This window comes from Dermacentor albipictus, chromosome 8 (genome assembly GCF_038994185.2).
Source record: "Dermacentor albipictus isolate Rhodes 1998 colony chromosome 8, USDA_Dalb.pri_finalv2, whole genome shotgun sequence".
Classification (NCBI taxonomy): domain Eukaryota; kingdom Metazoa; phylum Arthropoda; class Arachnida; order Ixodida; family Ixodidae; genus Dermacentor; species Dermacentor albipictus.
In genome coordinates this window covers 52,127,370-52,143,176 of record NC_091828.1, presented here as the reverse complement: position 1 = coordinate 52,143,176, position 15,807 = coordinate 52,127,370, and the positions used below count along the sequence as shown (strand labels likewise).

Sequence of the window (15,807 nt, the reverse complement as noted above, 5' to 3'; positions counted from 1 at the left end):
ATAATACACTCTTGTGGCGCCGGCTGGTGATTCTAAATGCTGGAAATGATAAAAATGACAAAAGGGTATACGAAAAAAGAATAACAAACAAATAGATGAGAGGAGAGAGTTGCAAAAATAGAGCACGCAATAAGCATTTCAGTGAGAGCCACATTTGGTCGTGCAGTACAGCAGGTTTCACAAACGCAAATAACAGCTCTCCGTCTATACACTGTTCACTACACAAACTTGGCTACCAACGTGGCCTCGGACAGCACCCTATATGCAGTCTCCTTCAAAGTGATGACAGGGACAGATAAAGGTTTCGTCACAACCACAGACGCCAATGCCTGCGCTTTGACAGTATAAGACAATACAGCCGGGATTTATTCGATGGTGAAGGGGTGTTCTAATACTGGTACAGGTATTGGTCCTACGCCTGTGCCGCACAATTTTCCCACGAGATTGCCCCAAAGATATGATGGGGTGTCATTATACCGGCATACTAGTGCAGACGTATACATCGATTACTGTGCTCAGCTTCAAACATGTCAACAACACGCTGAAGATATATCTTATTGGCAAGAGATATTGATCGACCGCAAGCACAGCTATGTCACTCAGACGGCTATTCATCTTGCTGCGAACCGCCGTGGTTGCTCAGAGGTTATGGTGTTGGGCTGCCTAGCACGAGGTCGCGGGATTGAATCCCGGCCACTGCGGCCGCATCTCGATGGGGGCGAAATGCGAAAACACCCATGTACTTAGATTTAGGTGCACGTTAAAGAATCGCAGGTGGTCGAAATTTCCGGAGTCCTCCACTGCGGCGCGCCTCATAATCAGTAAGTGGTTTTGGCACTTAAAACCCCATAATTTAATTTTTAATTTTTCATCTTGCTGCGAAGTCTTCAATATTTGAAGGCACGAAAACGTGTGCTGGCAAGATGATGACGATGCCGGTATCGTCACGGCGATAAGACCTAGCATGTGCAGGTCGTGGAAGGCTAGATTATGTTCTCCCAAGACAGTCGCCAGTTGCAGCAGTGTCTCTCTTGCACTTTCGGCTTCGATGCGCTGACGAAGTTTCATTATCAGCTTGCACTCAACTTCAATGCTTTCGATGTCGCATGCATAGTGCTCAGTGGAAGGCTTCAGTAAGATGTCCATAAAATTCTCACTCCGTGGGTTGAGGTTGCTAACTCCGCGGTGTACATCATCGTTTTCCGTGAACCACCTAGTCAGCTCCGCAATCAGGTGGTCCAAAACGGGCAGAAAAACTCTGACTGTGAATGTTTCCTTTGAATCTCGAGACTATTCTTCAATGACATGTCCTTCACTCAATACATACTATTGTAGATGTAGAGGAAGGCGCTTCATTCTCTGCTTTTTTTTTGGGGGGGGACACCCTGTTCTCCTCAGAAACACTGCCGGTATGAGCCCAGAGTGCGTCGAAGAATTTCGGCGAAATTCTCATTTCGGAGAACTCGTCAATGGCTGCGCGTGCGATGAGGCATGCCTGATTAAAATTGCAATCTCTACTGTGCAATAGGTCCGAAAGAACCTTAAGGCGGCGGAGTACCTCGGTAAATAGGCTTAAATGGAAGAGAAACGAGAAGTTAATTTGCTCAAGCAGACCTTTAGCTTCCGTTGCCCGCCTGCTGTTTGTAGCGATGACTTCGGCGAGGCATACAAGGATAGCAGGAAAGCTTTTCATTATTGCTGTGCAAGCCACTATCTGGCAGACCTATTGTGTATCGCTGAGATGCTGCAGCTCTCTCACTGACAAAGACTGAATTGCAGATACACTCAGGAAAACATAGAGGCATTCTAAAGGAGAAAAAATATCTCACCGGTTTTATCACCTTGCAGACATCCGGCTGTTCTTGCAGTGGACGTACACTGCCTGCGGCAATTCCTGCCTGAACAGAGCCTGGACGCTGCTTGAGAGACCGCTCATGACACTCACACCAACATGTGTTCGAGCAATGCACAAACGAGTATCGGTGCCACAGCGATTCAACGTTTCCTTTTCATAGCCCAAGAGTGATTTTGCATCCAAGTGGTCAGCGTTGCCAAATCCAAGAAACCGCTCAAAGATAGCCCCAGTTGCGTAGTACCTTAGTACAACTGATAATTGTTCCGTCTTGCTTAGGTCCTTGGTTTCATGGACAATAAGTACAAAGTACTTGAAGCTTTTCATCTCTTCCTTTTTGCTTGTAAATGTGATGTGGCTAAGAAATTCGAGGATCTGGTCTTGTATCGAGTGACGAACGTACTTCGCGTTCGCTGCTCCACCACTGTTTCTTTCCTACAATGTCGTCATATTTCCCAAACAACTTCAAGAGCTCAACAATGTTTCCCTTGCTTTCACTTGTGGCACTTTCATCGTGGTATCTCTGAGGGATTCCCTGAACGGCAAAGGAATCGCAAAATATCTGCGACTCTTCCTATACAGAGGCGATTTTCCTGCGCCTCCCTGGAGTACGCGTCGCTGAGATGTGTTGCAAGTGACTTGCTGTCTTCCTGACTTAATCTGCGTGCAGGAAACCCACGGTGTCTTGCAAGACTTATGCGCGAGCGAGTTTTCGTGCTTTCTGAGACCAGCATCTTTTTCTAGGGCTTTCTTCCAGTTACTGTATCCACCATTGACAAATGCCGATTTCTCATTGGCACCAGTAGAAAACATTCTGCAAGGGTAACAAAAAATTGCGTGAGCCTGCTTTCTGCACTCCAACCAAGGGAATAGGCATTATCACTCCGAGTGAAAGTTTACACTCAACTTACCGTACTTCTTAGATTGAAATGGGTTCAGCATTGGCTGTGTGGGTGATTGTCTTAAATCTCGAAATGTCCAACTGGCCTGCATGGTCGACATCCACATTCGAGGTGGTGAATTCTGTCGCGGAATCAGGTTCATCCCTTGCTGCACACGATGCACAAAGCTCATCGCACTCACTGTCCATTTGCACTGACGAGGACGGACAAGCGTAGTCGGACGTGATGCTGTTCACAGTCTCTCCAAGATGAGTCAAAATAGAGTGCTGAAAAGGATTTTCTTGTTCATGGCGCGTCTCCAAATCTCCCATTGTTGAAGCAGAAACCTCGGTGTGTACGCATTGCTGCTTGACCCGCTTGCTCGTTTTCTAAAAAAAGTCGGCAATGAACCTTTTCTGCAACATCGTAAGGCAACCCAAAGGCCCTGTGGCGTCGACCACACGTTGGAACCTCTTGTGGTGGCGAGATGGGCTGGCGTTTCCTCCCGCGTTACGAGCACTGCTTGCGTGCGATCAAACGAACTGGCTGAAGTGGTTAGTACCACCGCTGCAGTGAACTAGAAGACTGGAATGGGTCAGTGCAATGAAGGGAACGGCTGCGTCGCAGCGTGAATGATGCGCCCTGGCACGATCGTAGCTGCGGCGCTGTCGACGCTCATTACTGAAGCTCCTGGTACAACACAATACGGCGAAGAGAGTTTCTTAGACACACTGAGAAGATTTTGCGCCAAAAAACAACACACAGTTTAATGAGGGTGAAAGCACTCGATATATATATAGCCCTCCAAAAGACCGCGCATGCGTACAAGGCAACATGGAGTACAAGGTTTTATCAGAGTAGGCACGTTAGAAACTTCAGCTCAGCATCGTATAGAAAAACTGACGTATCACTAACACAGTTCGGACCCGCTTTCTTGATGTAGAAGGCTTGCAATGTTTCGCGCGATGTTTCATGCCTGCCTCTACCTAAAATCCTCGCATCGCGGAACCGTGGAAAACAATCGGTGCAAGCCCTGCAGTGATCCACAAGTCGCTCACCTTCATTATTCTTTATACCTTTTGCATGTTCCCTAAGCTAAGCCGTCGCATAACTTGCCTGGCTGTCAGAAGAAGCATGGCCAGCGTTTCGTAAAGTGTGCCACAAACGTGGTATATGAAATTCCTCTGTCCTGCGGGAAATCCTACATGGAGAGACGGGAAGTTGTGTCAACGACCGACTTAGGGAACATGCAAAAGGTGTAAAGAATAATGAAGGTGAGCGACTTGTGGATCACTGCAGGACTTGCACCGATTGTTTTCCACGGTTCCGCAATGCGAGGATTTTGGGTAGAGGCAGGCATAAGACATCGCGCGAAACATTGGAAGCCTTCTACACCAAGAAAGCTGGTCCGAACTGTGTTAGTGATACGTCAGTTTTTCTTTACCATGCTGAGCTGAAGTTTCTATCGCGCCTACTCTGATAAAACCTTGTACTCCATGTTGCCTTGTACGCATGCGCGGTGTTTTGGATGGCTATATATGTCGAGTGCTTTCCCCCTCATGAAACAGTTGAAGTAGCGCCCGTGGTGTCGTCGTCTTTCTTCTTGTGTGTTTTTTTGGCGCAAAATCTTTTCAGTATGCAAGATCACCAACTAGCCCAGCAGTTAACTCTTCTAAAGTTTCTTAGACGTTTACGAAAGGCAAGTCACCCTATTCATCACCTGCCTATCCAGAAGTCAACACACCTTTGACGCCGACAGGTCAAGACCCTCTACCTGAACATGACAAGCTGAACTAATGGATGAAAGGGGCCCAAGTCGACTGCTACTGAAGAACAGCGCCGACTTTGGATTCCTAGGTTACAATACGCTGACATGTCATACCGTCAAAGTCGGAGTTCGGCGGAACGTTGTGAAATCCTGGCGGTATATTACGACCGACTCGACATTTGCAATTCACCGCGATACAGTCATCAGATTCTCTAGTCTAGTTGCCTAAGGAAGACGAGGGGATAAAAAGTGGAGACCTTTCGTTCAGAGAGGCTTATGTGTCCCGATGTGAACTCGGACGTTTAATATGCTTCTACACGGAGTGGGCTTCCGTACCTCGAGCCCTTGTACATAATGCAAATAAACCCGTTTAGAGCGAAGCTTCTTTTCCTTCGACGTTCCCACTGCTGCTGCTGCTGCTGTTGCTGCTACGGTCTCGCACACCGCATTGGAGGGTGGTTCAGTGCGCGTGTATACATGACAGGAGCGCGGCAGAGAAGGCGACGCGAGAAACTCGCTTGGACTTTGCATCGCGTCAAATGTGCACATACTGTCAAGAATGGCGGGCTGCGAAAGAAGATTGCCACACAGTTACGACAGGGCGACACGACGCGCACCTCTCCCTCTCCGTCGCTGCAGCTGGGAGGCGTTCAAAGAAGCGACCTTTGCGCTGGAATCCGCCGCCTTCCTCCAGCCCCTTCGACATTGTGACGGAACTAGTTCGGTGCGTGAACAATGATTCCGGAGTTACCCAACGCGGAGCTGATTTGACACGCATGGACAAGCTGCCGCGGGAACGACGTATTTTTGTGCTTCTCACGGTTCGGAGTGGCACGGAACAACGAGCGACCCTCGATCGGCAACGATAGTTCCCGGAACGGCACCCGCCAACGCCGTCGTCGGGCATCAGAGCGCGGTTGCCTTTGTGTACGTAAACTGTTCTGCAGAGCAGCGGCGCGTTGGTGATGAGTAAACGAACAGTCGCCGCGTCGTAGGACCGGCGGATCGAGTGTATAAAAACTGTGGTTGTGCGAATGCTGAGGACACTTCTCTTGAGCAGTCATGTTAGACTGAGTCACTTCTCTCATGCAGTCATGTTGGACTGTTACTCTTTTTCTCAAGCAGTCATGTTAGACTGATTTAATTTCTGTAAATAAACCCTTTTTCCTCGTTCTCGATGAGAAGCAGTTCTTCACTTCATCAACGATCTCAGCGTAAATAAGTTGGACGACGGCATGGGCCAGCTACCTCCGAATTCATGCCGTACTCCAATCTTGGCAAAGGACCACGGACGATGGGATTGAGCCCCCAATCCTGACAATACCCTCTGGAGCTCCCTGGTCGTCGCTACATTAGCAACTTGACAGCTGTAATGATCCGTGACTCCTCGCAAAAGCATTGCAGGAAGTGCAGCGCTTGCCCTTCCACTAACGTGCAAGTCCAGAGGTTATCTAGAAAGAATGGTAGAGAGGAGAGGGAGCGAAAGCAGAGATAGGGTAGAACAGACGCAGTCGCTAAACGAGTGAATAATAGCCTTAACATAAGAAGCCAGCAAACATTGATACCAAGGACAACATAGGTGAAATTACTTGTACTTACTAAATGAATTAAAGAAAATGAAAAAATGGAAATGAAAGTGGACGAATCCATGAATACTTTGTTTAGCGCAAAACGGCACACTCAAGAAAGACGACAGTGACGAAAACAACTTGTCGCAGGTGGGGAACAATCCCACGTCTTCGCAATACGCTTGCGATGCTTTACCGATTCCGCTACCGCGGCGCTGTTTTCCCATCTACTTTCTTGGGCATTTATGTTTTCTACTAGAACCCTGGGAGTGTTAGCCAGCGCCTCCACTCACTAACCTTGGCGGTGGATGTGTAACATCCTTTCTGCCGCAGGCGTCACGAGTACGTGATCTTTCTGGGTCAAGGCAACTGGTCAATAAACCGACGCATGCTACCTGAAGACATCAATGTTGTCGGATTCGAGACCCTCGTTAAGTAATAAACCCAAAACCACTTTTCTACGTACTTTTTCGCTGAAGCGCCACAGCACACGCCCCAATCTTTCTAAGTATTTGCTTTTACGTCACCCGTTATCCCTGGGCGCGCAGTCTGCTCGGCCCAGCCCGCATTCGTAGAGTTTAGGCGGACTAGGTAAGTTAATTTTAAATGCGTGGACATTTGTGTGCTTACCCAACAAGGAAACCACTTTCGAGAAAGCGGCCGCAGCAGCGAGCGAATTTGCCATTCCGCTGCCTCTCACTTCAATGACAACGAAGCGGCAAGAACACAGTGCTGACGGTGCTCGCAGCAAATGCCCCAGTCTGCCACTTGCGCAAATGGCATTCAAGTTACGGGCGCGTGCGTCTAAGTGGCGAGAACACAGCGCGCAAAGCTTTGATTCATTGGGCCACCAAAGTTCTACATATGTCCACCATTCATATGTAAGGATCATTCTTGGATATCCATGGGATCGTCCCATGCACGCGAATTGATGTTCACATACACGTCTAATGAATGTCATGATGGTATGTTCAGACGTCCAAGAGATGTCTAAATATGGATTATTTTATTGCATAACCCCGAGCACGCCCTAAGCACATTTCTGTCAGGACGTAGCACGCTTCTGGGACATTTTGTTTTACATAACGTCCAAAGGACACCTTTGGGACATTTGGTTGTGGATTTAGGATGTACACGGGAAGTGCAAACTGATTATAAGTTAACATAATAGGGGCGTTTTGCATAATGTGCCGTAGCAGTGCAACAGGCTTGCTGCATTTTACATACCATTAACAAAGCTTGGTCTGTGGGGCAATGATGAAAAGGAACTGCATGGCTTTTGAAATCTCAGTGGTCCAATGAAGCTACCTAACATTAACAAGCTTAAGTACCGGGAGGCGGGCCAGGAGTACACCCCACGGCATCTCAAAGCATACTAAGGAAGGCTGCAGTGCAGCTAAGCATTGTGCACATAATTCCCTGCTACGGTAAGCTAATACATTACATACAACTTGATACATCTGCATTAAATTAACATATAGACATGCAAGCTCTACTTTTTTTGGGCTAACAGGAACGAAGCTACAGAACTAAATTGTGCAGGCTGCTGAATCATTTGACAATCTCATTAAAAATACAGCATTTAGTTCATAAAACAGTAGCAAGAGAATCGAAGTTCAACTCTCAACTGCATTCAGCAGTTTTCAGTAAAGCGCATCAATGCAAACAAATAAAATTCAATAATTTCATCACACAAGCTCAGCCATTAGAAGTTATTTTTGATGCAACATTGTTAGTAAAAGTGTGCATGAAATAAATTGTTTGCAAATGCACTTTGAGTAGCAGGAAAATTTAAGAATTCGCAGTGGAGCCACTACAGAAGTTGCCATGAGGCTTGCTGTGGGCTCTTTCATAGTCGCAGGCACATCAACACATTTGCTGAATATTTCAGATATGTTAGCCACTTTAGGTTGCCAGAGCCTTTCTCTAAGCCATATTTACTAGCTACAGACACTAACACAAGTTATGCTAAAGCTGTCACAACTGCATTAGGCATTAATGAAATTACTTGAGACTAGTTCAGTGGTCATATATAGACACAAACAGCTTCTGTATGATCATCCATTTCTATAGGTAATGTGTATCCATAACAAATTCTGGTAAATGTCACCAGAGCAAACATTGACACTTTCAGTTGAGCTAATATTTGCAGATGCACATCAGCCAGTAAAAGAATTTTAAAGCCCTCTGCAAGAATGGGGGCGTACAAAGGTAGTAGGAGGTCTATTGCAGGCTGGCTCACTTCAGCGGTCGCAGGCACATGAATGCAATATATGCTGTAAAATTCACAGATGTCTTAACCATGAAGGAAGCTACTCCAGCCTTTCTGCGGGCATGCTCCAATGGTGTCACACAGTGAAATTACTAAAGATTTGAGAGATACACTGGGTATTAATAAAATTACTAAAGGATCACTTAAGCAGTTGCAGACACGAACATTACTCTAGAGTTCACAGGTACAAAAGCTGTTACAAGACACTTGCTTCAGCACAAAAGCAAACTGATTTGACAGGTACTAGAAGTGACAAGATATTTGCGGTACTTGAGTGGTCACATATACAAATTCACCGTAAGTGTTCACAGGCTCGAAGGCTTCTAAGCAAGTAAACAGAAGCTGAATGTGGCCTTTTCGTGGTCACAGCCAAATATTGCTGAAGCCGTCACAGGTATCTTGACGACTACTCAATTAACTAAAGGTTATCAGCATGCTCGCTTCAGCAGTCATAGACACAAAAATGCATTGTACGAGTTCACCTGTATCATAAGTTAACAGAGGATTTGTGTGGGCTTGCTTCAACGGTCACAGAGACAAAACTCAACCCAGAGTTTACAGGTACGTCGGCCCATGAGGAAGTTACTACTCGCTGGGTGCAGCCTTTCATCCATGGTTTCAGATACAGAACAGAAGAGATCACGGGTACACTACACAATTTAGTAGCCATCTTGTAGGATCAGTTCCAGTGGTCGGAAACACGAAAATGCACTGTTGATATCAGAGGTACTAAGAAAGTTAGCAGATTTCTGTGGGCTTGTTTTTGTGCTGATCATCTGATCACCAACGAAGAATGATGTAGACCCACAGCGACACAATGCTGATGGCAGGAACACAGCATGGCTGTAAAGTATGCAAGAAAAACGTGTTAGCAATGTGTACGAAAATCACTGTCCACCATGGGCATGTTAACCACTTTCACTTTTAATAGCAATCTGCTGGTTGTGACAGCAACTTTGCTTCCTATGGACTTTATACAAACTTGCTGGGCTACAGTCTTCAGAAAAGAAGTTGTAATGATTTCAACTTTGTACAACGGTAAAAAGAATTGTAGTATCTACGTCAGCATACTTTTTGTCCAACAGCAAAAGCGAAGCAGTGATGGCGACAGCAATTTACCAGACAGCTATAATTAACCAGCTGCATTCGCCAGTGTACATTGCAGCAAACCTTCACTTCCTCGTTATGTTAAGAAACTTGAGTGTTGTGCGCAAAGCCAAACATTGACATATAACACTGACGGTAAACTCGCTGTAGGAACGCTGGCATGATGAAGCGAAGAAGCAGCGACGATGCTTCCCATGCGAAATGCACTTCCAGAGCCAAGTTTATGCTACCTTTGACACAGCTGCGCGGGAACAGCCCCCACAAAACCACAACCCACCGCGGCGCACGTTCGCATCAGCGGAATTACGCCAAGATTGTCCGTGCAATTTCTATCGCAATAGCAAAAAAATAGACAAATGTAAAGTATATAATATTGCTTTAGTAAGAATACAGTGACAATATGGGGATGCAACAGTCTTATAATCTGACCTAACTGCTTTAGCAGTGCATGCTGACAATCTCGCACCATTCAGAACAGCCAGGAAGGAGTACCCAACACCACATAAATCCATCAATAAGTTAGAAGAGAACACCCTTAGGAGACTACAAGTCAATAGATACCCGACGCCAGCTACGTTACAGAAGTGGTACCCTACACTAAACTCTCCGCGATGCCCACACTGTGGAGAAGTAGCTGACCTCTACCACATGGTGTGGGCACGCCAATTTAATCCCATAGTTGACCCCGTTCCAAATTCCTCAGAAGAGCAGTGGGAGGCTATTCTGCGCAGCGATGATCCTGACCGTCAGCACCGGCTGGTGTGGACGGCCAGCGCAGCAGCAATAACCAGTGGGCTACCGGACTAGGCGGCCCACGCACCAGTTCTACGAATATTCAGCATATAAATATGTTTTCAATCAATCAATCAATTGTCCAGCGCGGTGCGCACACACGTCGGCACATACGCTGGCCCAAATGATTGAAAATGCGAGAGGAAAGAAAACTGAAGCCGCGCGGTTGGTCAGCCGCCCTGTGTGAGAGGTGCTGCCAATGAAATACAAATGCTTACAACGATTCCGTTATTCGGCCCTTCCACGGTTTAGCGCTAGCTCTTACAGTCACGGCTACGCAAAGAAAACTCAAACAGTAGACGAAGCTCAAGCGCCACGGTAAATCACCTGAAAGAAATTTAATGAATAACAGTCAACAGAGAAAAACGTCCTCCATTACAAAAAAATTAAATTATCGAGTTTTACGCGCCAAAAACACGATCTGAACACACTTTGGCATTTCGCACCCCGTGGAAATACGGACGCCGTGGCCGGACTCCATTACTAAAGATATACGACAACTGCGAAGGAGCAGTAGTCTAATGTGCGTAAACATAAGCTTGACCACACCAGCATACTAGCATGCACCCGAAAACATGTAAATAAGCAGCGTTTTCACCATAGCGTTGTTGCATCTGGGTCGCAAGCCCCAAGGGTAGCGTTGGCCCCTGGCGGCCTGGGGCACAACTGGAAGCATCACCCCCGCCAGCTCCCGGATGATTTCGAAGCTCTCCCCCAGCCCCCCCCCACCCCCCCCTCCCACACACACACCTAAATTACCTTTACCAGAGCCCACATTATTTCCCGTTTCTTTTGACTTTCCTCGACATTCTGGCGTGAAATTTAACTGGGGCTATTAGCTTGTTGCATCATTGTTGGCGTAGACGTGCACGGCTTTTAATTCATACTTTCACTTCCATTTCTGCTAATCCTGACAATAGGAGGACAAGCACATTAGAAGCACTAGCGGCGCCTGCCTCATGCGTATTTTCTCCCTTCAACATTGTGTTAAAATTTCACTGTAAACACCATGCACATACACAATATATTAAATAATATTCATATATATATATATATATATATATATATATATATATATATATATATATATATATATATATATATATATATATATATATATATATATATATATATATATATATATATATATATATAGGACAAAGTTTATTATATTTTTGATGGAGATTGAGGTAGGTAATCAAAAATTATTTCTAAAGGTATGGATAGCGTATGCCATGGAATAAATATCTTGCTACATGCTCACCACGCTTCAAATTTCATTGCATGCTTTGCTGAGCATGAAAAAAAAAACCTATAGACTTGAGTGACCTTTCGGCAGTCTTTCATCAATGGCGTGTGAAATGCACGTGAATGTTGTGTGTCTCAATATTGCTTCTCTTTCCAGTAAACAATGCTAACGACTCTTTAAAAAAGGATACATACTGGTAGGAAAGTCGGTGAGACATGATATTGAAGCAGCGCACTTTCATCTGACACGTACACGTATACATGGAAAGGACATACACAGGCGCTGTGTACGTCCTTTCTGTGTCTACGTTTACGTGTCAGATGTAAGTGCGCTGCTTTAATATCATATAATATCTTCAAAAAAGAACATTTTTTATAAACTACGACATTTATTAGGGATGAAAACATCGCCACTTGCATGCAAAGGTCATCAATATATACAGGGTGTCCTATCATGCACCAAGATTTAAAATATATATATATATATGTGTTACTCGAAGAAAAACCTAGTGCATATTGTTTACAGTTCAGTGGAGTAGCTGCCAGTAATTTCTTGAGCTTCAATTAGGTAATTGTAACTAATTATCTAACTCGAGACATACTATCCTAATTATCAAAGTGCCAATGAGGCATTTGAAGGCCAAGCCAAAGGACACATAACTACGGTATATTTAGCGAAGTACTAATTGCGTGCTATATTTTTTTTGCCATTGATAAATAAACCCTACGAAATACGGGGAATACCACGTGACTGCGCTGCCACCCGCATCATAAAGCTGCACGCTAAAACATGCTCCCTATGAGTTAGCCAAAACAAAATAAAGGAAATAAAGAAAAAATATGGGTGGCGCTGAGAGCAGCCGTCCCGATCCGACGCACGTTCGCATCGCTCCGACGTTTTTGAAGCTTCGGGCCCGGAAGTTTTTGGGCTAGGCTCCCAAAGATGGATGGGCCGCCACCTTCATATTCCTCGACATCCCAGGATAACATTTCGAACGTTTCCACGTCAACGACTGGTCCAGAAAATCAGTTGGAATCATCGGACACGCCCGCCGCCGGTGCTAACATGGCTTCGGAGCAGCTGCAGCAAGAGGCGACGGCAGCATCGCTTCAGAGCGGCGGCACAGATAACGCGACGGAATCTTCCGAACTGCTTGACGCCGACGCAAGCATGACGGATGCGGATGACGAATCCAGCCAAGTGGTTGCGACGATACCTGTCTCCAATCCCTTTTCTGTTCTTGCTACGGAAAACGCGCCTCGAAAGAGCCGTTCTCAGGTAGGATCTTGCAATTTTCCATCTGCGAAATTTGCCAAGAAATCAAGGGGGCCGTTCGGCGCTCCCCAGATAGTTCAACACAACGAACGCCTCGCGAGTAAACAGCACGGCGGGCAACTTAGCAGCTCCAAGGCAGCTAACAAGGCCTGCAATGCGAATGCGCTTTTCCGAGTGCAAGGCTGTGCGACAGCTTCCACGGCCACTTTGTCAGGCAGGCTAGGTCACTTTGCTAATAATGGGCAAACTGAAGAGGATGACTGGTAATATGTCCGGCGAAAGAACAAAACTACATCCGCCGATCCAATCAGTGTTAAACACACTGTGATAATTAAGCTCACCTCGCCTAAACTACTAGGCACTTTGCCAGCACACTGGCTGCACGGAGCCATTGCTGACGAGCTACAGACAATTCATTTTCATTCAGGCTTTCACGTGCGCCCTCTTGAACGAAGCAATCAGTTTGCAGTTGACGTTTCGCACACTCATGCTAGAGACCATCTTCTCGGACTTCAATCTCTCATAATTTCTGGAAGGGCTTATGCCCTTCCAGAAATTATGAGAGATTGAAGGCCAATACAGGCTTATGAAACCATTCGCCCGGGCCAGATCCGCGGCGTCATCTATCGTGCCAATGGGCTTACAATCGAACAGCTTATGGCCAACCTCAAGTGCTACTCGTGCAGGATAGTGAGTGCCAGGCCCATGGGTAAGAACGGAGCAGCTCTTATCACGTTTGAGAGCTCTAAACTGCCCCGCAAAATCCACCTATACAGCACTCTCCTACCGGTAATACCTTACCATCCTAAAGCTGCCATTTGTGAGACCTGTCACAAAATCGGGCACCAAAAAAATTCGTGCCCGGTAGTCGACCAACGTCGATGCTCGGTTTGCGGTCGCCCTGCACATGGCAACCTCGAGATCTGTCCGGCAGAACCCCTATGCCGCAACTGTGGAGGTCAACATGTAGCCACAGACCCGAAGTGCCCTGCTCGGCAACTCGCTACGAAAACCCTTAAGAACGGCATTCTGCGACGTATCCGATTGTCCCGACGAAAGGAGTGTCAGCAACGAGCCGAGCGTCGTCGAGGCAACCAAACGTTTACGCAGGCTGCGCAAAAGAGCCCTGCCAATACGCAGCCATCATCCTCGGGGCAATATGTGTTTGCTCCAAAGGACTTCCCTCCGATACAAAACCAGCCACTGCTGAAGACAACAGATAGTAGGCGTAAACCTAAGAGGCAAGACCTTCGCAAACGATCCACCGAACCTGACAGCTTTCGTCAAACGAATGCCACTCCTTCATCTTCACAAACAACACTCTTTGAACAACAGATGACGGTACCCAAGTACGCACGCGTAGACAGGGCCTATGCTGAAGCCCTCTGCAATACACGACAAGGTGCAGAAATGCATCCTGATACTGACCACTCACGCACCGTACGCTTAGACAATAACCAGCTTAGGCAAATAGTCTAACTAGTTACCACCGAGGTTATCAAGCGCATGCTTCCACTCTTGGGTACGCCGCAGATTTCTCCAAGGCAAGGGATCGGACTTGGACACTCATTAGCTTCAATTTCGCGGACCTCCCAGTTTAACAATGGCGGGTACTAGTGCGAAAACTCATGACATTTTTGCTCCGGATTCTACTGTTTGGTTCTTACAATGGAACTGCCGGGGAATCCGGCGTAAACGAGCAGAACTCCAAAGGAGATTGTCCATCATGCGCACGCTTCCGACAGCTATTTTACTTCGGAAGACTAGTCCTAATAGCCCTAATCTAATAGGGTACAAACCTTACTGCACTCCTTCCATTCAACACCGACGTCCTGGGCCAGGATCGCGAAGAGCGCCTGCAGTAGCCAACGGGCAAGCATGAGTTCTTGTCCTCTCACACGTGGCCCACACAGAGCTTGATACTTCCGCGTGGTGCACGCAGACGCAGGAGGTAGCGGGAGTGCGCGTCTCTCTAGACGGTGATCAACAAGCCTTGGTGTTTTCGGTTTATGCCAGGTCGTTCGGCACTACGACATATCGAGTGGATATATCTTTTGTGGCAAATTACTTAAGAATATACCCACAGGATCGCGTTATAGTTGGGGGCGATTTCAACGCCATGCACACATGCTGGGGCCACCACCGGTCAGATGATCGTGGAAGACACCTATGGCAGCACATTACCAAAGCCAAATTAACCATCGTTAACGAACTAGCGTTACCCACTCGCCTTGGCCAACACGGAGGCCAGCAAGATACATCTCCAGACCTCACACTAGTTTCTCATCCCCAAGAAATTGTATGGATGCGGGCTGAAGATGTCATGGGCAGCGACCATTACCCAGTGGTGGTGTCATGGACACCTCGAGGGCGGCAATCTCAGGAACTTCAACAACGACATCGCATAGAGGAGCTCGTCTCATGGGATGAATTCCGGCAAGCTCTCGGTGAAGATCACGTTCCCACCCACTTAGATCAGATCATCAGTCAAATTAACGATGCTAAGAAGAAAGCTACAACATTGTGAAAGGCAAATAACGAACGCAATCTCGATTAGGACGACGTGCTCTGAGATCGCAGAGCAGGCTGCAATAGCGATGGCCTTATTGGACGACAACAGGACATCAATCTACAGTGACTCGATATCAGCTGTTAGGGCATTTGCCAAAGGAAACATATCTGAGCTGGCCCTAAGGATATTAGGAAGCAAAGAGATCAAACCACACACAGTGATCTGGTTTCCAGCCCACATGGCACAGATCGAGGGTGCCCCGTCCAACCTCAATGAGTCGGCGCACGGGATCATCAACCGCGTAGCTACCGGGCATCGTGACACCGGGGGTACTGACAATCGGGACTCTCCTTCCTCGTACACCGAAATTACTAAGCACATTTACTTGGCTCGGAGGATCTACCTCCTCCCACATTGCAAACTCAATAGACCTCAGGCTTCTGCAGACGGGGGCATACCCAAACCCCCTACTTCTTCACAAGATGTACCCCGAAATTCAGACGACAAATGCACGTGCACTATGTAATGACT

General features: G+C 46.8%; 1 pseudogene; it reads right to left on the bottom strand.

The window, feature by feature from the left end:
- Positions 1-484: 484 nt before the first annotated feature.
- On the bottom strand, positions 485-15,592 carry LOC135896055 (uncharacterized; annotated as a pseudogene).
- Positions 15,593-15,807: the final 215 nt, after the last annotated feature.